The sequence below is a fragment of the Podarcis gaigeae genome (genome assembly GCF_964106915.1).
Source record: "Podarcis gaigeae genome assembly, chromosome: 10".
NCBI lineage: Eukaryota > Metazoa > Chordata > Lepidosauria > Squamata > Lacertidae > Podarcis > Podarcis gaigeae.
Genome location: NC_139686.1, coordinates 52,081,448 through 52,089,233, shown reverse-complemented (window position 1 = coordinate 52,089,233; position 7,786 = coordinate 52,081,448). Strand labels below are relative to the sequence as shown.

Genomic DNA, 7,786 nt, shown 5'->3' with positions numbered 1-7,786 from the left:
GCAGGGCAATTTCCACTCTTACCAGCGATAAGGACTTTGGGTCATGCTACCACTTCTCTGTTAGTAAATAAGTTCAGGTAAAACTGAGGAACAGCCAAGCCAACGTCTTAAGTGTAACTTCAAAATGCAGTTAAATTGAGAATCCGCTACTGCGTGTGGTGCCATTTGTTGCATGGAAATAGAAAACAAACAAACACATTTTATTATTATTATTTATTCATTTTTTACATTTCTATCCCAATTTCCCCCCTCATGGAAGCCAAGATGACATACTTGTGGTTCCTGCACCCATCAGTGCTCTAACCAGACCCAGACCTGTTTAGTTTTGGCAAGGTAGTGGCAACCTGTGCCATCCTTTAAACAATATCCAGAAAACAAATATTATTTATTAATTAAGTAATCTCTATACTGCATTATATTTGTAAGAAATATTTCAAAGCGGTTTACAGCATATGAAACCAATAAAACACAAATAAAACAATCTGAAGAAAGTTAAATATAGAGCATACAGTCAAAGCAACATAACAGAAAACTAAAATATTATCTTAAAGATTTCAAAATAAAACATTACAAAGGAGGTCAAGTACAGAATACTTATTTATCATAGTAGGGCTAGTGAGTGTGGGCCTCGCCCCCTAGGCCAGGTGGAAAGGGCCTTGTAGGGAGCGGCCTTCACGCCCCACAGCCGAGCGATTATCACTAGGCCCGTCACTAAGTTCATATTGAAATGTAGCTGATGCTGTGTACCCTCAGCAAGTAGAGTACAGCGTTACCTCGGATTAAGTACTTAATTCATTCCAGAGGTCCATTCTTAGCCTGAAACTGTTCTTAACCTGAAGCACCATTTTAGCTAACGGGGCCTCCTGCTGCCGCCGCGCTGCCGGAGCACGATTCCTGTTCTCATCCTGAACTAAAGTTCTTAACCCAAGGTACTATTTCTGGGTTAGCGGAGTCTGTAACCTGAAGCCTATGTAGCCCGAGGTACAACTGTAGTTTAGGTTTTACAGGAACACAGGGCCGTAGCTAGGGGGTGGCGAGGAAGGCTCCCGCTGGGGGCGCAGGCAAGGGTGTGTGTGCAAAATCGGCTTTAAAAATGTCCATAAATATGTCTATAAATAAAAATATTGATTATTGCCTCATAAGAATTGAATGGGTGGTGGTGGTGGGGTTGGAAGAGAGGCAGAAAGAAGAGCTAATTTGTCTGTGGCTAGGGGCTGCAATCTGGACAATTCTGCCAGGGGTGCAAGATCACCCAGCTATGGCGCTGCTCGAATACCCCCTTTGTCTATCTTTTTGTTTGATAGGTTACAAAGGCAGCAACCGTATGGTTTGACTACTTCCTACAACTTCCTCTCAGCTGACCATATCCAGAATGCAATTCTCTTTCTCCAACACCGTCTCTATGGAAGGTAGCAAGTGGGTTATCTGCATACTCATCCACATTCGAGAGCCTTGGATCTGAAGGGGTTAGGTCACTTAATAATGAAAAAATAATAATACATTGGTCTTACATTCAAACAAAGCCCAAAGGAAAAATCAGATGACTATGTTTAAAAATGTGTAGGGAGCCTGTGAAGATCAGTGCTCAACCAGGGAGGGTGAATTGATCACCCTTTTCTCACTCCTGGATTGTTCTTCCACCTTTCATGTTGACATCATATGATTCGGATTCTAATATTTTCCTAGCCCCTTCCTTACATTCTGCAGGGTTACCGTAGAAACAGCAAGAAACAACTTTGCATCATCGCTATTCCATTGCTCACTTCTTACCGGACGCTCGATCAGTAAGCAGTGCGAGGAGTGCTCTCAGCACTCTCTATTTGTGTTACTTCAGCATTCCTATCAACATGGCAGGTAGGAAATTGTGCCATCGTGATGTTCACATGTTCCGCTTCATTGACCCATGAAGCAGACAGAGAAGCCAGCTGAGAAGTTAAGGATTTATAGCTGGGGAATGGATTAAATCATTGGATAACTTAGAGACGGTAAGATACATACAAGTGGATGCTATGATAGACAGCAAAAGAAAATGGAGAAAGGGAGATGCCCTTAAAAAGCTACCCCAGTTAGTCAAGGTCCTAGTACCCCGCATGGGGCTTAGATAAGACATGACTAAGGCCCATTCAGTGGCCTTCAATGGGACTTAGTCTTGAATATATCTTTCACTAGATATGCCAATAAAGTCTGAGGCTCCTTCAAAATCACCTTTATTTTTGGTACTACTGTCAATCTACATTGCACTTGTCCAAAGCAGCTTACAAACCAAGAGTTTCCAGGCAGCAACAACACAAAACATCAGTTTGGGAGGAAAAGCAGTAGATAAATATCCATGAATGATCCACATTGATCCAGAACCAAAAGCACTTTGGTTAGATCAGGCTTCCTCAACCTCGGCCCTCCAGATGTTTTTGGCCTACAACTCCCATGATCCCTAGCAAGCCGGACCAGCGGTCAGGGATTATGGGAATTGTAGCCTCAAAACATCTGGAGGGCCGAGGTTGACGAAGCCTGAGTTAGATTCTGTTCTCATGAGAGAGCCTAAAATAGGAATTGTTCTTTAGATGAATGATGGTCTTTGTTTCTGTTGTAACCCCTATCTCACTGAATTATAGAAACAGGTAAGCATATCAGGTGTAAGATTTAGCGGGTGCCTGTGACTTCACTAGGTATCCAGATTAACCCAGTCAAAATTGGGGGGTACCAACCAGGGGAGGAGTGTATCGTAGGGCTTGTTGTGACTCAGACTTGTCATAACTTCAGTTACTCTTCTCCTAATGGATATCTTTTCTATCCTTGCACTTCAGTTAAGGCCAACTGCCCATCACTGCATCATAACATTCTCTGGCCAGTTAGAATCTTGGAGGTCACTGTGGTGACAGCTGGAAACAGGTTCACATAACCCCAGTTCCAGGGGCTCCCATTATGGATGCTGACTTGAATTAACACTGAGCGGGGTGCATTTGAGGGCCCCTTGGGGGTATCACCCTCATGTTTTCCCTGAAAAGAAGGGGAAATAGCAGAGCATCTTGAAAGACAGAATCTTTTATGGCAACAGCAGCAGGGCAGGGTGATTCATCCACGTAAAAGAGAGGGGGAAGATGGGAGAAAGATTCTTTCTCAATGGGATCATAAGCAACTGGATATCAGGAAGACGTCAAGGGGGCAAAAGAAGTCCAGCCATTAGGATCTTCCACAACCCTTTTCAAAGATCCAGTTGTTTAGAACCTCCAGCAACAGGAGCTGGGGAAAAGACATCTCTCCTTGCCACTGCACAGGGACTTTGCAATGGCCACACCTATGAATCAATTATATAGAACACCTCACCTCCAGATAGTCCAGGTGCAGCCTCCTGGGCTTGGACCCATCCAGTCCTGGCCTCTCTATCTCAAAACAAGTCTTTGAAACCTGGAAAAGATGGGAAAAAGTAAAACCAAAATTATCAAGAGGTTGGAGTAATTCCCTTATGTGGAAAGGTTGGGGCCTTTTAGTTTCAAAGGAAGTACGCTCTCTGTCAGCCCTCGTAGTTGTATTAATTCTAGAACCATTAAAAAGCAAACTAATCAATGTCCTCTCTCATACAGGAGTGGTTGCAAACAGAAATGAACAAGATCCAGGCCTCTTTGCAGAGAATATACTTTTATGCACCTCTGACCGTATCACAGCAGGCAAAATACTACGTACAGAATTGGAACAGTTCTCCAGGGTCTCAGGATTGCAAGTTACTTTTAAGAAAGCAGAGGTAATGTTTTTCACACACCAACCTATACAACAGACTTTTATAGCAATGTTGAAGATTCCAATAGCCAGGAAAAGTTTTAGATATCTGGGGATGCAAATTACCCAGAATTTGAACAAGTGGTATCAGTTTAATTATAGTGTGGTTTGGAAAGCTCTAAATAGGGATATAATACATTGGAATAAATTAAGACACTTCATTATGGACAAACCAGTTGCATTTAAAATAACGATTGTACCTTCATTTCTTTTCTTCCAGACTTGGGTGAAGGCGTGAGATGGAGGAGGACCCTGGAACCTATCCCTGAGTGTTTCAGAAAAAGCCTGCCTGTCTGTGGGAAAGAAGATAGGCGAAACCTGGCCATAAAAGGGATAGGCATACCTCACCCCCACAAAAAGAACCCCCCAAAGAGAAAATTATACAAGGCCAAAAATGAAGCCGAAAAGGTGGAGAAAGGGGGCACCCAAGGCACCCGAGGGAACAAAACAACCCTTGAGGAAAGGCCTAAAAAACACTCCGAAAGCTTATTTTGGCAGGTGCCCCCTCCCTAGCCCCCCTCCCTGCCAAAGCCATCAGCCCAATTTGGGCAGAGGCTGGCACCCCTCTACCTGCCCCCCCATGTGGATTACCCCGAGCCGTTAGCAGGACCATCTGGCTCGCATCCACATAGGTGGGCAACGATTTCTCACCTTTCCCTCCCTACCCACTGGAGACCCCTGCCCAGCATTGCTGGCAGGGGTCCCACCCTACCTGACCCGCTACCCTTGCCCACCCCCAACCCTCCATATTGCCAGACACCCAGCCCTCTGAAGTAGCACCTCCAGCCCCACCCCACACAACCCCAGCCCACCAGGGGATTAAATATATACGAAGCCTCCGGAAAATATGAAACATCAAGTCAGGGGATTCCCTCCATTGACCAAGGTGAATTTGTGCCCGCTCACCACCTTCCCCCCCCCACCTCCAAAACCTTCTGGCAGCGAAACAGGAGAATATTGACAACTAAATAAGAATCCCACCCACTCAGAACTCCTGTTTCCTGTCTTAACTCTCTCTGCCACTGACCTCATGGGCAAAATACACATGGATTGATACTAGTACAATTGCTGAATATACACAGGAGCCATGCTTTCTACCTTGAGTGAAAGCCATCTAAACCCAAATAAAACTTCCTAGAGGTAAAGCAGGAGCACCCCCTCGGTTATGGGGTACTACTCAGTAGTGTAGCTAGAGGGGTGTGGGAGGGATGGATTGCCCCAGGCAGCTCTGGGCCTGCAGGGCACCCGAGCTGCCGCATCTGTCCCAGGCGCCCCCCAGCTGGGGGGCACTCGGGGGATGTGATGCCTCAAGTGTCCTGCAGGCCCAGCGTTGCCTGATTGGGGGGGGGGGTTTGAGAAGGTGTTTTGTTTCATTTTTACAGTTCTCCTGATTTTTACTGCATTCTAAAAGATTGCCAAACGGATATGCCCACCCTGAACCCATGTTCGGTGCCATCATCTGGGAAGGAACAGGCTATGCTGGCCCGTACAAAACTGGAAATGACTCTTCTAAGATCATTTAATCATAGACCGAATGGAGCAAACAGCACGCAGACCTAGTGATGGGAGGAAAAAATCCTTAAATAAGAGACACGGGGGAATGATTAATGGACTTCAATGTCTGTACACTAATGCGCAAAGCATGGGTAATAAACAAGATGAGCTTGAGCTCTTGGTACAGCAAACTAAATATGACATAATAGGCATCACTGAAACCTGGTGGGATAAGTCCCACGACTGGAATGTAATAATGGAGGGATACAATCTATTTCAGAGAAACAGACCAGACAAGAAAGGAGGAGGAGTGGCGTTATATGTCAGGGATGTGTATACCTGTGAAGAGATCCAAGATTTAGAACCTCAAAGCCAAAGTGAGAGCATTTGGGTCAAAATTAAGGGAGAGAAGAATAACATTGTGGGAGTTTACTATAGATCCCCAAGCCAAACAGAGGACATAGATGATGCCTTCCTGGAACAGATGGCCAAGCATGCAAAAGGAAGGGAGATAGTAGTAATGGGGGACTTCAATTACCCGGATATTTGCTGGATGTCAAACTCAGCCAAGAGCATAAGGTCAAACAGATTCCTCACTGGCCTTGCAGACAACTTCATTGTCCAGAAAGTGGGAGAAGCAACAAGAGGAACAGCCATTTTAGATCTGGTCCTAACCAATGTTGATGACCTGGTTAGTGGGGTAGAAGTGGAAGGATCATTAGGTGCGAGTGATCATGCTCTTCTGAAGTTTACTATACAGCGGAAAGGAGCAGCCAAGCATACTAGGACTCAATTTCTTGACTTTAAGAAAGCCGACTTCATAAAACTTAGGGAAGTGCTGGGTGAGATCCCATGGACAGTAATACTAAAAGGAAAGGGAGTTCATGATGGCTGGGAGTTTGTTAAGAGGGAGATAGTAAAAGCACAACTTCAGGCAATACCAATGAGACGGAAACATGGAAGGTGCCTAAAGAAGCCAGGGTGGCTATCTAAAGAACTTTTAACTGAGTTAAGATTAAAAAAGAATGTGTACAAAAAATGGAAAAGGGGGGAAACCACCAAAGAGGAATTCAAACAAATAGCCAGCACGTGTAGACACAAAGTCAGAAAAGCTAAAGCACAGAATGAACTCAGGCTTGCTAGAGAGGTTAAAAGCAACAGAAAAGGCTTTTATGGGTATGTTCGTAGCAAAAGGAAGAACAAAGAAAAAGTGGGGTCACTCAGAGGAGAAGATGGTGAAATGCAAACAGGGGATACAGAAAGGGCTGAACTCCTCAATTCCTTCTTTGCCTCAGTCTTCTCCGATAAAGAAAACAATGCCCGACCTGAAGAATTTGGAGCAAATGATTCAGCAGAGGAAACACAGCCCAGAATAACTAAGGAGATAGTACAAGAATACTTGGCTAGTTTAGATGTATTCAAGTCTCCAGGGCCAGATGAACTGCATCCAAGAGTATTAAAAGAAGTGGCAGATGTGATTTCAGAACCACTGGCACTCATCTTTGAGAATTCCTGGAGAACAGGCGAAGTCCCGGCAGACTGGAGGAGGGCAAATGTTGTCCCTATTTTCAAAAAGGGGAAAAGAGAGGACCCAAATAATTACCGCCCAGTCAGTCTGACATCAATACCAGGGAAGATTCTGGAGCAGATCATTAAGCAAACAGTCTGTGAGCACCTAGAAAGGAATACTGTGATCACCAATAGTCAGCATGGATTTCTGAAAAATAAGTCATGTCAGACTAACCTGATCTCGTTTTTTGACAGAATTACAAGCCTGGTAGATGAAGGGAACGCAGTGGATGTAGTCTACCTTGATTTCAGCAAGGCATTTGACAAGGTGCCCCATGATATTCTTGTAAAGAAGCTGGTAAAATGCGGACTTGACTATGCTATCACTCAGTGGATTTGTAACTGGCTGACTGACCGAACCCAAAGGGTGCTCATCAATGGTTCCTCTTCATCCTGGAGAAGAGTGACTAGTGGGGTTCCACAGGGTTCTGTCTTGGGCCCGGTCTTATTCAACATCTTTATCAACGACTTGGATGATGGACTCAAGGGCATCCTGATCAAATTTGCAGATGACACCAAACTGGGAGGGGTGGCTAACACCCCAGAGGACAGGATCACACTTCAAAACGACCTTGACAGATTAGAGAACTGGGCCAAAACAAACAAGATGAATTTTAATAGGGAGAAATGTAAAGTATTGCACTTGGGCAAAAAAAATGAGAGGCACAAATACAAGATGGGTGACACCTGGCTTGAGAGCAGTACATGTGAAAAGGATCTAGGAGTCTTGGTTGACCACAAACTTGACATGAGCCAACAGTGTGATGCGGCAGCTAAAAAAGCCAATGCAATTCTGGGCTGCATCAATAGGAGTATAGCATCTAGATCAAGGGAAGTAATAGTGCCACTGTATTCTGCTCTGGTCAGACCTCACCTGGAGTACTGTGTCCAGTTCTGGGCACCACAGTTCAAGAAGGACACTGACAAACTGGAACGTGTCCAGAGGAGG

General features: G+C 44.8%; 1 long non-coding RNA gene across 1 annotated transcript; it reads left to right on the top strand.

Moving 5' to 3' along the window:
- The first annotated feature begins 233 nt into the window (after positions 1-233).
- On the top strand, positions 234-4,698 carry LOC310825761. Its single transcript, XR_014555519.1, has 3 exons — positions 234-1,854; positions 3,582-3,739; positions 3,995-4,698. It is a non-coding gene; the product is annotated as an uncharacterized lncRNA (long non-coding RNA).
- Positions 4,699-7,786: the final 3,088 nt, after the last annotated feature.